At 42.3% G+C, this 16,957-nt stretch overlaps 1 protein-coding gene across 1 annotated transcript in view; it reads left to right on the top strand.

Moving 5' to 3' along the window:
- Positions 1 to 16,957, top strand: part of LOC126249625 (1-acyl-sn-glycerol-3-phosphate acyltransferase alpha) — a 716,534-nt gene that overhangs the window by 907 nt on the left and 698,670 nt on the right. The gene's annotated exons all lie outside the window — the stretch shown is intronic.

The raw sequence follows: 16,957 nt of genomic DNA, 5'->3' as shown, positions 1-16,957 counted from the left end.
AATGCGGCCTAGAATATTGTCATGAAGAAGGACACGCATAACAGTTATGTTATGTGGGCTGCATGGTATCAGGCGAAATCCCTCACCTGACCCTCATACTTGGCGGAAGTCACTATTTTATGGACATATTTACGTGCTCACTGTGCGCTCAGAAGTGGAAAGGGGACATGACGCGATCTGTGGGCAAACTAGAGACACTGCCGAACACATGTGTGCAAAGCTTCATCGGATTTTCAAAGTGGTTACCATTTCACACCCAATCGGACCTTACTTTAGGAATAGCTCCCGCATATTTCTTCATTTATAACTTGGTTTCGGCTGCTGCCATAATCAAATCTGTAATCAAGATTGAAGGAACATAAGAACGAGAAGCGCTTGTTATTAATTATCAAACTACGAAGGATGTAAAATTAAAAACTTAAAAATTAAAAAAAAAGTTTTAAAGTTTGGCTTACCAAAACTTAGGACTTTTCAGACAAGACTGTCAATCATTTTATAAGTATTGCTTGAAAGAAAAAAGCGAACGCAACGTCCCCCACCTCTCGTCTAGAGCATGTATCTTGGTGAATAAGTATAAAGAAATAAAAAAATAAAATAGAGAGAGATCCGAGTTGACAGCTGGCTCCCCACTTAGGCATAGTTTTTCTTCCTACTGTCACTGTACGTTGTTTTACGAGCTCTAATTTTAAATTTTATATTATTACTTCATACCCTCATCGTGGTCTAACAGCGGTCCAACATGCCCCCCTTTAGCCATAGGTTTTTCTGTGATGACGAAATACGAGGCGTATTTTTTAAGTAAGTACCGTTTTGAAATTAAAAAAAAGACGTGCTAAGATATCTCAATAATTTTATGTTTACATGAAAGCCTGTACCTTAATCTATTTTTCTACATAATTTCCGTCAATATTGAGGCACTTGTGATAACGTTGTACCTGTTTTGAATACCCTCCTCATAGAAGTCTGCCGCCTGACTTGTTAACCACTGTATCACCACTGTTTTGACTTCGTCATGAGGACGTTGACCGCCCAGGTATTTCTTCAAGTGCAGGAACAGATAGTAGTCACTGGGTACAAGATGGGGGCTGTACGGAGGATGATCTAGAGTTTCCCATCGAAAAGATGTGATGAGATCTTTGGTCTGATTCGCCACATGTGGACGGGCATTGTCTTGCAGCAAAACGATGCCCTTGCTCAACTTGACACGCCTTTTGTTCTGAATTGAACGGCGCAGATTGTGCAATGTCTTCCAGTAAGCTGCTGCATTGACTGTCTCATTACGAGGCAGAAATTCCCGAAGCAATACTTCTTTTCTGTCCCAAAAAACTGTGCACATGTTTTTCCGGGCAGAAATTGTTTGCTTAATTTTCACTTTTCTGGATGAATCTGAATGCCGCCATTCCCTGGACTGTTGCTTCGATTCTGGTGTGACGTAGGCCACCCATGTTTCATCTTGAAGAAACACCTGGGCGGTCAGAGTCTTCAAGACGATGACGAGATCAAAACAGTGGTGATGCAGTGGTTAACAAGTCAGGCGGCAGACTTCTACGAGGAGCGTATTCAAAACTGGTACAACGTTATCACAAGTGCCTCAATATTGACGGAAATTATGTAGAAAAGTAGATTAAGGTACAGGCTTCCATGTAAAAATGAAATTATTGAGATATCTTAGCACGTCTTTTTTTAATTTCAAAGGGTACTTACTTAAAAAACACGCCTCGTATTTGATATGATGTTGACCATATGCGTTGTTTCGTGACGTATGCGGATTATGTTGTGGGGGCTCCTGGTGACAATGAGACAGGAACATCGCTATGTTGTGCGGTCGGTTATATAGAGGACCAAGGCACGCGCGAGCTACCTATGGAAACATGCTAATTCCGCTACAGGAGAAAAATGGAAGAATGATAGTTTGCATCGTCTGGCTAATTACAACAGGTGACCTTTCAGCTTGTTACGCAGCCACGAACTTAACGGAATCACAAGTTTATTTAAGCGTAAACCAGTTGCATATATTTGCTTGTGAAATAGCGGCTGGGAATTCTGGAACCATTTATATATTTTTATAGAAGGTAAAGTGTGCTGTATACGGATCAGATAACGTAGTGACTGACATTCGAGCACATTAAGAGCGATTTTGTCGGTTCGTTGTTAGCCACGCGTGCAGAATGACTGTAGCAACAGCTGTGCGCTTTTGTGCCCGCACGCTCCCCTTTAACGTGAAGTATTGGGTGCGCTTTGCAGGATCGTAATAGCCTAATCACATTTCTGTGCACTTCAGCTGATCGCTTCGGAAACTGTGTCGAGTAAAATAAACACGCCGCAGAGATAAAAAAGTATACAATGAAATCGAGTCAACAACAGTTACGATACGAGAGGGAGGAGGGAAGAGCATTGTTAACTTCACGTTATTAGGCACGGCGTATAATGGAAACGGGTGGGCAACGAATTCAGCCATGTCCGTTTCGAATGAGTTGTCCCGGCATTTGCCTGAAGCGACTTACGGAAATCATGAGAAACCTCTGTCTTGATGGCCAGACTGGGATTTGAACAGGCAACAATCTGAATGCGGCTCCATTAGTAGTAGTTTTTGTAGTAGTAGTAGTACTAGTACTAGTAGTTTTATCTATCCGTGGATCACTTTTGCAAGAACATTGGAAATTTCATGGTACTACAGTTTAAGAATAAGAAAAAAAGCATGACTCATATATACAAGCATTTACATACATTACGGTCTAGTCTGACGAGGATCGGTCAGGTAATCGGCCGTGGCCCTATAGTAGGCTCCACCAGGGAATTTTCCTGAACTAATTTACGGAAACAGTGGAAAACCTAAATCAGGATCGATGGATGGAGACTGAAAACTCTAATTCTTCCAGATAAGAGGCCAGTCTGTTTAAAACAGCGCAAATAAGGAAAAGGAAAAAAATATATATATATATAGTGCGAACTGTCATCGAAATGAGTTGTTTTATTATTATTATACACTTCTCTCATATTTTTCACCACACCCTTCCTCTGAGTTGTATAAATAATCCTGCGTACTATAGAATGTATTACTCATCAAGTACATTTTAATTGCATTTTTAAACAAGTTCGTTTTACTAATCTCTTTCATATTGGGAAATTGTTATACAGTTTTATCACTGTAAAGCAAATGCTGTTTTAAATGTAATTTTAGTATTTTTCTTATTCCATGGTAGTGGATAGCTCTGTTTGTGAAGTAATTACTTTTTTATGTACTTAACGGATTGGTAAATGTACCCACAAGGTGTAGTTAAAATCCCGTGTATCTAACAGATATTTACAATGAGCATGATTCATATCGTTGGTTGTTATACATGTGAACCCTTCTCTGCAGTTCGAAAATTGTGTATACATTTTATGCATTTTTTCCCCAGAAAATCTTTCCATAAGTCAGCATCCTTACCACTGCGTCACCTGTATTCCGGAACTGATTGCGGTACCCGACACTTGAGGTAGCAGAGTGACATAAAAACGATCAAGAAAAGGAGGCATGACTAAGTTTATCTCTGACTGGTTGTTGCTATGATAGCTAAACTAAAAGTAACTACAAATTACTTCATTATGCTGATCTAGGTGTAAGAACGATGTTTAGGATGCCGAGAAGGAATGCACTTGTTATTTAACATGTGACTCGAGCATCCACAAGTGTTACTAGTGTAGTACTGCCCTGCATCCATCTCTAGCAAAACTTCTTACTCCGCACCCGTATCATTGTTGGACGGACGCAGGTAAACGGTGATGGAACAATCCTCAGAAAAATTGCGGTATCTGTTGCAAGAATGACGTAGTCTGACAACTCTAATCTTAAACTTCATTCTACGTTGTCCTGTTGTTTCTAGTTATTGGTGCGCCAGCGTTTGCTGGATTCATGCCAGCTAGATACCCTCGATTAACATCCCTCCGATATAGAGGTACAAGAAAGCCAGCTTTGGCGTAGCACTTGTCTTGTTGTTAGGCTCTCATAGCAAGACACAGCTTATACTGTACATGCTTTCCCAGCCAGTGTTTACATCCGTGTCGATTTTTGTTACATGGGCCTTAGGATGTGGCCCAAGGGCTGTGTCTGTGGTTAAAGTTTCGTCTCCTGATGCTGGACACATGCTCGGAGGCTACAAAAAATCAGATTGTAGCTTCAAACTCAGAAAAGCTGGGCAAGCCTTACTGCTGATCAAGCAATCAGCATCTACTTTTCCGCGCTACATGATCCATGACACGCCGGCGCGACTTTGCGATCTTAAAAAGCGATCTGATGATGATATGACCCTACCGTTGCGTGAATGCCTATAAATATTCTTTAATTAGGAACCGAAATGTGATGCACAGAAACATGCCTACGACCACAACAAAGATACAGTTTATACCACACAAGAATTAGTAAGCTAGTTAAGAGTGAATTATAAAGTAACTTAGTTAATTATTTGCACACTTTGTGGATCGTGTTTGTAACAATTCACTATGATGTTATCCCTGTCAGTAGATTTAAAAATAACACAAACTTCTCTCTGGAAACATAAATATTTGCTGGACTTTTAAATAACTGAATTTTTACTTTAATCATAATGTAGTAGAAAAAAGTAAAGCTGTACTCAACGTTTAATGTTTTACTAGGTAGGATGCCAACGGTATGGTTCGTTGAATACACCGGTTCGCGTCAGATCACCGAAATTAACGAACGTCGGGAGTGGCCGGTACTTGGAGGGATAACCGCCTGAATACATCGCGCTCTCTTGGTAGCTTTCACTTTGCCTTTCCAGAGGTTATGTCATAAAGTGCCTGAACACCAGACTTTCAGCCCATGACCTGAATTAAATTCCATACCTCTCCGCAGTGTCTCGTGAAGTGAGGGCTTACACTGAGGTAACAAAGTCATGGGATAACGATATGCATTTATACCAATGGTGGGAGTATGGCGTGTACGAGGTACACTATGTGATCAAAAGTATCCGGACACCCACAAAAACATACGTTTTTCATATTAGATGCATTGTGCTGCCACCTACCGCCAGGTCCTGCATATCAACCACCTCAGTAGTCATTAGACATCGTGAGAGAGAAGAATGGGACGCTCCGCGGAACTCACGGACTTCGAAAGTGGTCAAGTGATTGGGTGTCACTTGTGTCATACATCTGAACGCGAGATTTCCACACTCATAAACATCTCTAGGTCTACTGTTTCTGATGTGATAGTGAAGTGGAAACGTGAAGGGACACGTACAGCACAAAACCGTACAGGCCGACCTCGTCTGTTGATTGACAGAGACCGCCCACAGTTGAAGATGATCGTAAAGCGTAATAGGTAGACATCTATCCAGACCATCACACAGGAATTCCAGACTGCATCAGGATCCACTTCAAGTACTATGACAATTAGGCAGGAGGTGAGAAAACTTGGATTTCATGGTCGAGCGGCTGTTCATAAACCATATATCACGCCAGTAAATGTCAAACGACGCCTCGCTTGGTGTAAGGAGCGTAAACATTGGACTACTGAACTGTGGAAAAACGTCAGGGTGCGGGTATGGCGAATGCCCGTTGAACGTTATCTGCCAGCGTGTGTAGTGCCAAGAGTAAAATTCTAAGGTGGTGGTGTTATGGTGTGGTCGTGTTTTTCATGGAGGAGACTTGCACCCCTTGTTGTTTTGCGTGTCACTATAACAGCACAGGCCTATATTGATGTTTTAAGCACCTTCTTGCTTCCAACTGTTGAAGAGCAATTCAGGGATGGCGATTCCATCTTTCAACACTATCGAGCACCTGTTCATAATGCACGGCCTGTGGCGGAGTGGTTACACGACAAAAAATCCCTGTAATGGACTGGCCTGCACAGAGGCCTGACCTGAATCCTGTAGAACACCTTTGGGATGTGCTGAAACGCTTAATTCGTGCCATGCCTCACCGACCGACATCGAAACCTCTCCTCAGTGCAACACTCCGTGAAGAATGAGCTGCCATTCCCCAGAAACCTTCCAGCACCTGATTGAACGTATGCCTGCGAGAGTGGATGCTGTCATCAAGGCTAATGGTGGGCCAACACCATATTGAATTCCGGCATTACCGATGGAGGGCGCCACGAACTTGTAAGTCATTTTCAGCCAGGTGTCCGCATATTTTTGATCACATAGTGTAAAAATGACAATGCACTGGTAGAGCTGATACGAGGGTTGGAACTTAAATAGTGGCAACTGTTGATTCACAACTGATACAAAAGAGTTACATGTTTGCACCTGTTACTGTCCTTCAAAGTAGTCAACAGCGTTGTGTCGAATCAGTTGCCAGCGATGTGGAAGGCGTAGTATACCGTTAGCGGAGCCTGCTCTGTTGATGGTGCGAATGGAGCGGTCTACTGCCTGTCGAATCTCTGGAACAGTTCTGAAGCGAATGCCACGAAGTGGTTCCTTCATCTTCGGAATCAAATCAAAGTCACAAGGACTTAAGTCCGGTGAGTATGGTGGATGGTACAGTACTTCCCAGTCCCATCGACCGAACAGAGCAGCCACAGCTTGCGCTGTATGCGCCCGCGCAATGTCGTGCAAAATGATGAGTGGGTTGCGCAGAAAGTGTCACCGCTTCTTTCGCAAAGCTGGTCGCAAGTTATACTCCAAAAGCGAACAGTAATACTGTCCATTGACGGTCTGCCGTGGAGGAACGTAATGCGTTAGGATAACACCATCGAAGTCGTACACGAGAATCACCATAACTTTAGACCGCTTCATTCGCACCATCAACAGAACAGGCTCTGCTAACGGTATACTACGCCTTCCACATCGCTGGCAACTGGTTCTACACAACGCTGGTGAATACTTTGAAGGACAGTAACTCTTTTGTATCGGTTGTGAATAAATAGTTGCCACTATTTAAGTTCCAACCCTAGTCTTTATATTCAGCTGATTCGTGTGAAAAAGTGGTTATGGCCGCACGACGGGAATTCAGTCTTTGAACGCTGAATGGTAATTAGAAATAAACGCATGGGACATTCCATTTCGGATATCGTCATTGAATTCAATATTCCGAGATCCGTAGTGTCAAGAGTGGGCGGGAATACCAAATTCCTGGTATTACCTCTCACCATGTCCAATGCAGTGGCCGACGGCCTTTACTTAACGACCCAGAGTAGCGGCATTTGCGTAGAGTTTTCAGTGCTAATAGACAATAAACATGGGTGAAATAACCGCAGAAATCAATGTGGGATGTAGGAAGAACGTACCCATTAGGACAGTGCGGCGAAATTTGCGTTAATCGGCTATGGCAGCAGACGACTGACGCGAGTGACTTTGCTAACAGCACGACGTCGTCTGCATTGCGTCTCCTGGGCTCGTGACTATATCGGTTGGACCCTAGACGACTTCAAAACCGTGGCTTGGTCACGTGAGTCCCGATTTCAATTGGTAAGAGCTGATGGTGCGGTTGGAGTGTGGCGCATACCCCGCGGAGCCTGTGAAGGCTGATGGTGGCTCCATAATGGTGTGGGCTGTGTTTCCATGGAATAGACTGGTTTCTCTCGTCCAACTGAACCGATTATTGACTAGAAATGGTTCTGTTCGGCTACCTGGAGACTATTTACAGCCATTCATGGACTTTATGTTCCTAAACAACGATGGAATTTTTATGGACGATAATGCGCCATGTCACCGGGCTACAGCTGCTCGCGATTGGTTTGAAGAACATTCTGGGTAATTCGAGCGAATGATTTGGCCTTCCAGATGACCCGACATGAATCGCATCGAATATTTATGGGACATAATGGAGAGTTCAGTTCGTGTACAAAATCCTGCACCGGCAACACAACCGCACTTATAGACAGATAGAGAGGCAAATAGCTCAATATTTCTACAGGGCACTTCCAAGGACTTTTTGAGTCCATGTTACCTGAAGCGATATTAGGAGGTATCCCATAAGTCTTGTCACCTCATTATGTGACACTCTTGATGAGGATTCGTCCCTCAGATGGGACATTAAGCTCGGCGGCCCCTGTCGTGTTACACGAGAGGAGTGGGCCATGAGCCGGCAGTGACACCACACTAACACACCCACCGCAGTCATTCATACGGAATAGACACATTTAACACGCAACCCTCAGACTCCCCGAGGATTTAAAACCTTTCCAATTAGGTGGCTGAATCTACCCTCTGGGGTCTTCCTACCATCAATGCCGTCAGTCTTTACTTTTACTAGAGGTGATCCTACTGGAGGTCAAGACCTTGTCTTCTTCCCACCCTTGAACTAACTTACCCAAGCAGTAACGAGGGAACCTACAGTTTAAAGTGGACTCCGAACCACAGTACAGCTTGCCATTTTACACATAAAAAAATGATGAAATGGCAATAAGTAACTGTAAAAAAATCATCCTAGGACTTTTTTATTAGGGACCGGAAATTTTAATCTAAAATAAATTTTAATAAATGTAAACCAATCATACAAAGACATTATCTGTTCAGATATTCTAATATGGATTAGACGGTGTTGTGGAACAGAAGTGTCTGTGTGTTGCTTTTAAAAATTTCGCTACCTCCCAGCATTTTCAGTTCACAAGGGAGGAGACGGGAGAGCAAATAACTGACAATGACCGAAGTAGAAATGATGTAAAATGCAGACTAGGGGCAATAGCAAGAAAAGCGTTTCTTAAAAAGAAAAAGTTGTTAACATCGAATATTAATTTTGGTGTTAGGAATTTTTTTCTGAAAGCATTTTTCTCGGTTTTAGTATCTACTCATGTGAAACGTGGACGATAAACAGTTGGGAAAAGAATGGAATAGAAGCTTTTTAAATGCGGTGTTACAGAATAACTGAAGATAAGATAGGTAGACCAAATGACCAATAAAGAGAAAAAGAGGGAAGAGACATTTATGGCACAATCTGCCTAAAAGTAGGAATCAGCTGATACGACACAAATTTTGACATAAAGAAATTGTTAATTTGTTAATAGAGGGGAGTCTGAGGACAAATTGTAGAGAGAGACCAAGGCTTGTCTAAAGTAAACAGGTTCATACGATGAAGGGAAAAAAATCGCAACACCAAGAAGGAGTTGCGGAACGTAAGCGAAAACTGATAGGCGTGTTTATACATCTGAAAGAAGACGTACATTCAAATTTCGAAACAGTCACATAAGAGCGGCGCTAGTAGCGCCACTATGAGGATGCAAATCAGATTTGCATTAAATACACACCGTCAGTGGTGGTGAGCGATAGTTACCTTTGAGGCTGGTCGTGGTGAGTTGATGTTAGTCAACAGTGCCTTCGAGGCGAGAAAGACGCCATTATTAACACATCACTGGGTTTGCGCGAGGTCGTATAACAGGGCTACGAGAAGATGAATATTCCTTCTGCGCTATTGGAGAAAGACTTGGCACCAATGTAGCCACTGCATATGATTGCTCGAAGCGGTGATCACGGGAATGTACGATCGCAAGAAGACAGGGTTCCGGACGGTCAAGTGGCACTAACGAGAGGGAAGACCATCATGTTCGGCGTATGGCTGTGGTACATCGGACCGCCTCTACAGCAGCAATTTTAGCAGTAGGTGCCAACACAGTGGCACAACGAACTGTTACAAATAGGTTACTTTAAGGACAGCACCGAGCCACACGCCCTATAATATGCATTTTACCGACTGCGACTGCGACTTCAGTCTTGTCAAACCAAAGCCCATTGGAGGGCAGGGTGGAAGTCTGTTGTGTTTTCTGATGAAAGCTGGTTTAGTCTCGTTTCCTGTGATGGGCATGTTTAGGTTAGGATGAGGCCAATTGAGGGCGTGCAACCTACCTTATGGTCTGAATGCGATTTCTTATGACAGCGGGAGCATTCTCGTGGTTATCCCACTCAAATTCGTACGTCAGTCTAATGATTCGACCTGTTGTGCTACCATTAATGAACAGCATTCCAGAGAGTGCTTTCCAACAGGATAGCGCTCGCCCACATACTGCTGTTGTAGCTCAAAATGCTGCAGCATCGACATGTTGCCTTGGCCTGCTCGATCACCAGCCCTGCCTCAATCGAGGACATCATCAGACGACAACACCACCGCCATCCACAAACAGCACTGACCGTCCCTGTATTGAACGACCAAGTGCAACGGGCATGGAACTCCGTCCCACAACCTGACATTCGGCATCTGCACAACACGATGCATATACGTTTACACGCTCGCATTCAACAGTTTGGCTGTTACAGCGGTTATTAATGCTCCAGCGCTTACATAATATATGATCTTGCAATGTTAATCACTTAAATACGTTACCTAGAGAGAAGTAGTTTGAAAATTTCATTACTGTAGATTATTTTTTGGTGTTGCGATTTTTTCCCGTCAGTGTATCTATGTGTTGTGCACTGGTTATACACAAATGAAAAGTTTTTGGAGGATAGTCTAGCGTGGAAAGCATTATTAAACCAGTGTTTGGGTAGGAGACGACAGCAGTTACAATTCCTCTTTCTGTTTTTGCATTCTTTTGTACTTGATCGTGCCGGCCGGAGTGGCCTTGCGGTTCTAGGCGCTACAGTCTGGAACCGAGCGACCGCTACGGTCGCAGTTTCTAATCCTGCCTCGGGCATGGATGTGTGTGATATCCTTAGGTTAGTTAGGTTTAATTAGTTCTAAGTTCTAGGCGACTGACGACCTCAGAAGTTAAGTCGCATAGTGCTCAAAGCCATTTGTACTTGATCGTGATGGTTACATCATCAGCAAAGCGCACTATTTCCGCTTTGTCAATGTAAGGTGCAAGGTCATATGTATATGGCAAGAACGGGAAAGGTTCCAGTATTGAATCCTGTAGATCACCAGTAGTAATGGTGTGGCCGAGCGGTTCTAGGCGCTTCAGTCTGGAACCGCGTGACCCCTACGGTCGCAGGTTCGAATCCTGCCTCGGGCATGGACGTGTGTGATGTCCTTAGGTTACTTAGGTTTAAGTAGTTCTAACTTCTAAGGGACTGATGACCTCAGATGTTAAGTCCCATAGTGCTCAGAGCCATTTGAGCCAACCAGTAGTAAATTTTTCCAATTCATAAGAAAACCGAGCATGAAAATTGTACGAGATGTCTAACATGACTCTTTGCTTCTTGTGAGTTAAATCTAAAGTAAATCAGTGAGCAGTTACAATAGGACCTTTATAAGTAATCTTTTCCGAAAATATATCGAGTAATTTAACACTGCGACACACGGCTTCATGTAAGAAGATATGAAACCTGAAACCTACATATTCGGAAGTAATATCTGTACCTCTGGTGCGCCAGGAATCCGCGTAATCAGTATCGAATCTGCATGTAATCAGCACAGTTGTGACAGCCAGATATCGATAGCGACGAAGTAAAACAAACAGAGTTTGCAGGGCCCGATACAATGTGTCAAGTCACAGCGTAAATGAGCGTCGCGATAACACTATCTATGTTTCTCTCATTTGTCAGGATTTTACGAAATTATGTGCAGATCGCGTCCTGTGTTAAAAATAGTTTCCGCCTCAAAGTATGGAGGTAATTCTTTTTAATTTCCTGTGCAACCGATGTACACGTTGTGTGCCTAGTACGTAACTCTAACTTCTACATTCTTCAACGTAATGTCTCTGCACCGACTTTCGTTCACAGTACGATTTAGACAGTCCGCTGCACGCTCCATTCAGGAAATATTGTCAGGAATCAGCGGGGAGATGTTCTGGCGGTTAAGCAAAGCGGTTAATGGCAGCCTGATAGCTTCTCGTCGTGTCTTCTGAACTGATGTTTTATGGAATCCGCTTTTTCCAATAACGCACTTGTCGACTGCCTACATAAAATAGAGTCCACCTCATTCTCTTCCTGGTTCCCAAGGTGTTCGTGGGACACTGCTAGAGTACTTCTTCTCAGAGATAGTTAGTTAATGTTTCATAGATCATTTGAACGATTTCTCGAAATGATGTGAGACGAGTGAGTTCACAAGATATGTATACGTCATTAGTGTCAGCAGTAACGAATATTTTAGTCTTACTCACGCAACTTCACTTAAAAACTATATTTCTTCAGGCACCCAGGCTTTAAAGAGAAATTAGTTCATGGAATATAAGGAGTTGTGCCACGAGAAATGATTTCAGGTTAATTTTAAAACTAGCTTAGCTATCTGTCCGATCTTTTATATTATTTGGAAAATGATCAAAAACTTTGTTGTCACCTATTGAAGTCCTTTCTGAGCCACTTGCAGATTTTATAATGGGTACTAAAGATCATTTTTCCTCTGGCGATTTATGTATGGATATCATTGTTCTTCTCAGATTATGATCGATTATTTAGGCTGCATTTTATTAGCGAATATATATATATTATGACGATGCAGTTACAATGCCTAGCTCCTTGAAGAGGCGCCTTCGTGATGGCATCTAGTGAAAGCCACATATTATTCTTACATGTCTTCTTGTTTATATTCCGCAAACAGAGACCCCATAGCCATATCCCTTGTTTCCATGTTGAAGGACCTTCTTGACAGACACTCAGTGACAACCATGTTCGCGTATTAACGATGTGAAGTTGGGATTTTTTTTATATATCAAGTGCGCCGCAGATTATAGTGCCCAGGTTGATAGTGTGTTACTTGGCCACGAAAGTGATTCCGATACTGTTGCGGACTATTTTTTAGTCAACAAAATACGAAATTACCGGAAATCGGACTAGATCTGTGATGAATGGTGTCAAAACTTCTAGCAGATAGATATCAGTATGTCATTCTTAACAGGACGAAACTGACAGATGTAAAAGTGATTTCGGCAGTCCCTCGACCGTTAGTGTTTACTATAAATGTAAATAATCAAGCGGATTACATCGGAAACTCTGCGACGCTGTTCGTGCGCGAAATTGTTTTATATAGGGAGGCTGTAACGTCACAATACTTTAACAAAATGCAGGAAGACATGAAGAGACTCGACGATTGGTGCGCTACAGGCAAACAGTATATGACTGGTAGGAAGGCACTTAAGGAGAACATGCCACCCTCAATAACTTATACTTTTGAAAAAGCTGAGCAGTTGAAATATCTGGGATCGAAAGTCATCCCCGTGAATGATATCTCATTTAAAGTTAAACAGAGATTAATAGCAGGCATCTGAGCCAATTCTGCGTTAAAAACTGTCATCCTCAAGGCTCGTAACTCGTGTCACCAAATTAACCATTCATAGAACACTTTTAAGATCAGTGCTTACATATACCTGCAAAGCTTGGTCATTAAGATCAGAAGTTTTTGGAATGCTAGAGGCATTTGAGAGAAAGATGCTTCGAAGAATTGTTGGCCCAACTTATGAAAGAGGAAGATGTGGGAGGAGCTACTGTCATGAGCTGTATGTAACGATCCGTCTATTAGAAGAACAGTGACATTAACCAGACTGAGATGGGCGGCGTATATGGTACTAATAAGAGATGCGAAAGAGCTGAAAGGATATTAGACGGAAATCCAGGGGCCAAAGAGGGCGGGGTAGACCAAGAACCAGAAGATTAGATGGAGTAGTGGAGGACTTGTAGAAAACGGATTACTTTATATGGAAAGCTCGAGCGTTGGATCGTGATAATTAGCGGAGATTACTGAAGAGTCTTAGTTCACAATGAACTGTAGAGCTACAGAACAGCAAGAAGAGGAAGTAGAGGCAAACAGTACAACGTTACCAGCTTTTGGTTGTTTTCGTGACACCGTTCATTAAACACTTCGAAGTCATGTAGCACTGTTTACAGGCAATACTTTATCTTCAAAAGCTACCTGGTTGAGAAATGTTCTATTAACACGTATTTCTTCTTCGTTTTCATAATTTAAGTATCTTAGATCTTCCTGTACGACCGTTAAGAGTAGGTTTGGTGATCTAGAATTTCATTGTCTGACCGGTACTCCGATTTTGAAAGTCCCCTCTCTCTTGATGAACTCAAACAGAACTTGTAGAGTCTTCATCAAACACAGGTCACTTTATAGTGAACAACTGTTGTTAGGGGCAAAGTTTCGCTGAAGCAACAAAAAGAATATCAGCTGTGTATTAGTTTTGTTTAACTACAACCGGTTTCGGTAATACAACCACCCATTTTCAGGCCCCTGTGAAACAAAGGACGACCACGTTTTCAACGGGAATCATCGCCATGTCTCTACCAGAAGGAGCAGAAGCCATCGACATCCGGCGGACTTTTCGTTCGTGGTGCGCCTGGTTGCAGCACGTCGACTCAACTACTTTTGTTCTTGGTTATGCCCTGAGAGGAGGGAGGACATAGGTACTCTGCAAAGCCCGTATGCAATGTGTATTGCCTATAATCCAGTCATTTACTCCGCACGATAGGTGTTAAACAGAGCAAGATTAACCTTCCTAATTCGCTTCTAAAATATCTTTCTCCGATAAGAGACACACATTCTTAATGATTCCGTGTGGAAAAGCACTCTGTCACTTTACTAGGCTACAGATGCAGCAAAACTGTTAGCAGACTCTGCCAGACAGGTGAAATGTCATCGTCCCAGGGTCGGCGAATTCAAAACAGAGACGCCTAGAGTCGCCGGGAAGCAGTAGTGGGCATTTTGTTTCTAACAAAACTTGTTCCCCATGACGAGTTGTAATTCCTCTATACGTCTCACGCAATGGCTTTGAAGCACCCTGTATGTTCTTCAACCTATTAATTTAACATGAACGAATGTCCTGCTTATGAATGACTGCTGGTGCGGATTCAATTGAAACGGAGTCAAACGTTACCTCAAAATCTGTCAAGGCCAAGCAAAGTAATAATTCACACTCATTGCTTCTTTCTACAAGTTTTGAAGAAACTTTCAACAGCTGAGACAGCATTCAATACTATTTATTCCTGATGAATAATTTCAACATCTAAGACTATCATCTTCTGATCTTCAAAAAGCTTATTGTTACGCCCCTGTTCCATTATGACTGTATCACGCAAGTCATTTTGACATTATAGTGGACAGTATTTGGCACATTCCACATATGTTTGTTAAAAATAAAAGCAGATTTGTCGCAAATAAAACAATACAGTTAAAAAGCACCTTCTGTAACTAGAGATGTCCACATAAATAACATTCCACTGAGGCTTGTTAGATGTTGAATTGCGTAAGAGTGCACATTTGTGCTTACGTTTACGTTTGCATGACTAGTTAAATAATCATGGATCTACATTCTTTGAAACACACTGTTCAACTGTAGTATGCAGTATGCTGATTAGTTGAACTGCGTACTTCGAAGAATGTGGATCCATGATGTATTGAACTCGTCATGTAAACGTAAACGTGTGCACAAACGTGCACTGTTACACAGTTCAACATCTAATAAATATCAGTGGAAGGTAGTGAGTGTGGACATCCCTAGTTGCCAAGGTGTTTTTTAACTGTGCAGTTTTAATTTGTATTTTTATTTTCAACAAACCTGTGTGGAATGTTCTACATGTCATACACTATTATGTCAATAATGTGAACATGGCAGGTGTGACACAGTCATAATGGAACAGGACGTATAACAGTAAGTTTTTTGAAGACCAGAAGATGACCGTCTTAATGTTGAAACCGGTCATCAGGTATAAACAGTACTGAATGCCATCATATCTATAAAAAGTTTCAAAGCAAATACAGATCGCTCCTTCATATCTTTAATCATGAGAAATTCGTGTAGCTGGAAAATTTTTGTACAGTCGAGGGGGGAGCGCCTGGAACAGCATATTAAAAATCCTGTCCGGTGAGGTGTGAGTGTTAGGGGTAGGCTTGGGCCTCTTTTAAGCGTTATGAAGGTAACTTTTTATATTTTTCTTGAATAGCCAGAAAACTGGTAAAAAAGTAAGCTACATTACATTTCCTACAAAAATGTCTTAACCATTTTTTTCTAATAATAGTCCTCGCGTTACAGGGGATGGAAAAATCAGAGATTGTTAAAAATAATGTTTTAATGGTATAATATTAACGTTTATAGTTAAATGAAATAGGTCAAGAGGGAATATTAAATGTATGTGCCACATCTAAGTGCAGTAGAAACTATTATCTGGTAATCCGTCTATTTGGGGTGTAAGAAGGTGGAGGGGGTGGTGTGGAGATTACAAGCGCAAAAGAGGGTAGGTCACAGAATTGTGGTCATGCACTTCCCTATTTTGTATGTTTGGGAACTGAAGACCGAAGAAACAAGTCGCTCTTTCTACCCCTCAACGTCACAAAAAGGCACAACAGGGTAATTCACGACGTTATACCGACCCTTCCACAGCTCGCCTCATGAATCACTGACAACGCAGGGCGGTGACGCTCCCGTGAGTTGTCTGTTTTCCGGATAATGTGTTAACGCAACAATGAATAGAGATATGAGTTACTGATAATATTAAACCAAGAAACGCATATGGACAGATTCCATTAAGTCTCTGCACACTGTTCTACACTGCTAGAGGGAAATTGGTGTATGGCTGCGCGGAGTGCCCGCGCGGTCAGAGGCGCCATGTCACTGACTGCGCGATCCCTCGCGCCGGAGGTTCGAGACCTCCCTCGGGCATGGGTGTGTGTGTTGTTCTTAATATAAGTTAGTTTAATTCGTGTGTAAGTCTAGGGACCGATGACCTCAGCAGTTTGATCCCACACACATTTTGAACAAATTGGTCTATAGCCATTATGTACGACAGTTGTTGCATTCTCCAGAGAAAGGAGAGTTCCTCCACCAGCAGCCCTCCTCACCTTTCAGTTTAAAGACAGACTATACCTCACTAGCATTTCCTGTCCAGTTCTGTTATGTCAATATACAAAATAACTTCACTGAATTTGTGTTTATATAAGAGATATTTTAATTATATTGAATGAGTACTGAGTAGCGCTTAAGTTAGCTTTTACGTAAAATACACCGAAGCGTCAAAGAAACTGGTATAGCCACGCGTATTCAAATGTAGAGTTATGTAAACAGACAGAATACGGCGCTCCGGTCAGCAACGCCTATATAAGACAAGTGTCTGGCGCAGTTGTTACTGCTGCTACAATGGCAGGTTAT

The sequence above is a fragment of the Schistocerca nitens genome, chromosome 3 (assembly GCF_023898315.1).
Source record: "Schistocerca nitens isolate TAMUIC-IGC-003100 chromosome 3, iqSchNite1.1, whole genome shotgun sequence".
In the NCBI taxonomy this organism is placed as follows: domain Eukaryota; kingdom Metazoa; phylum Arthropoda; class Insecta; order Orthoptera; family Acrididae; genus Schistocerca; species Schistocerca nitens.
Note: the sequence above shows the minus strand (reverse complement) of the source record. Positions and strands in the feature narration are given on the sequence as shown.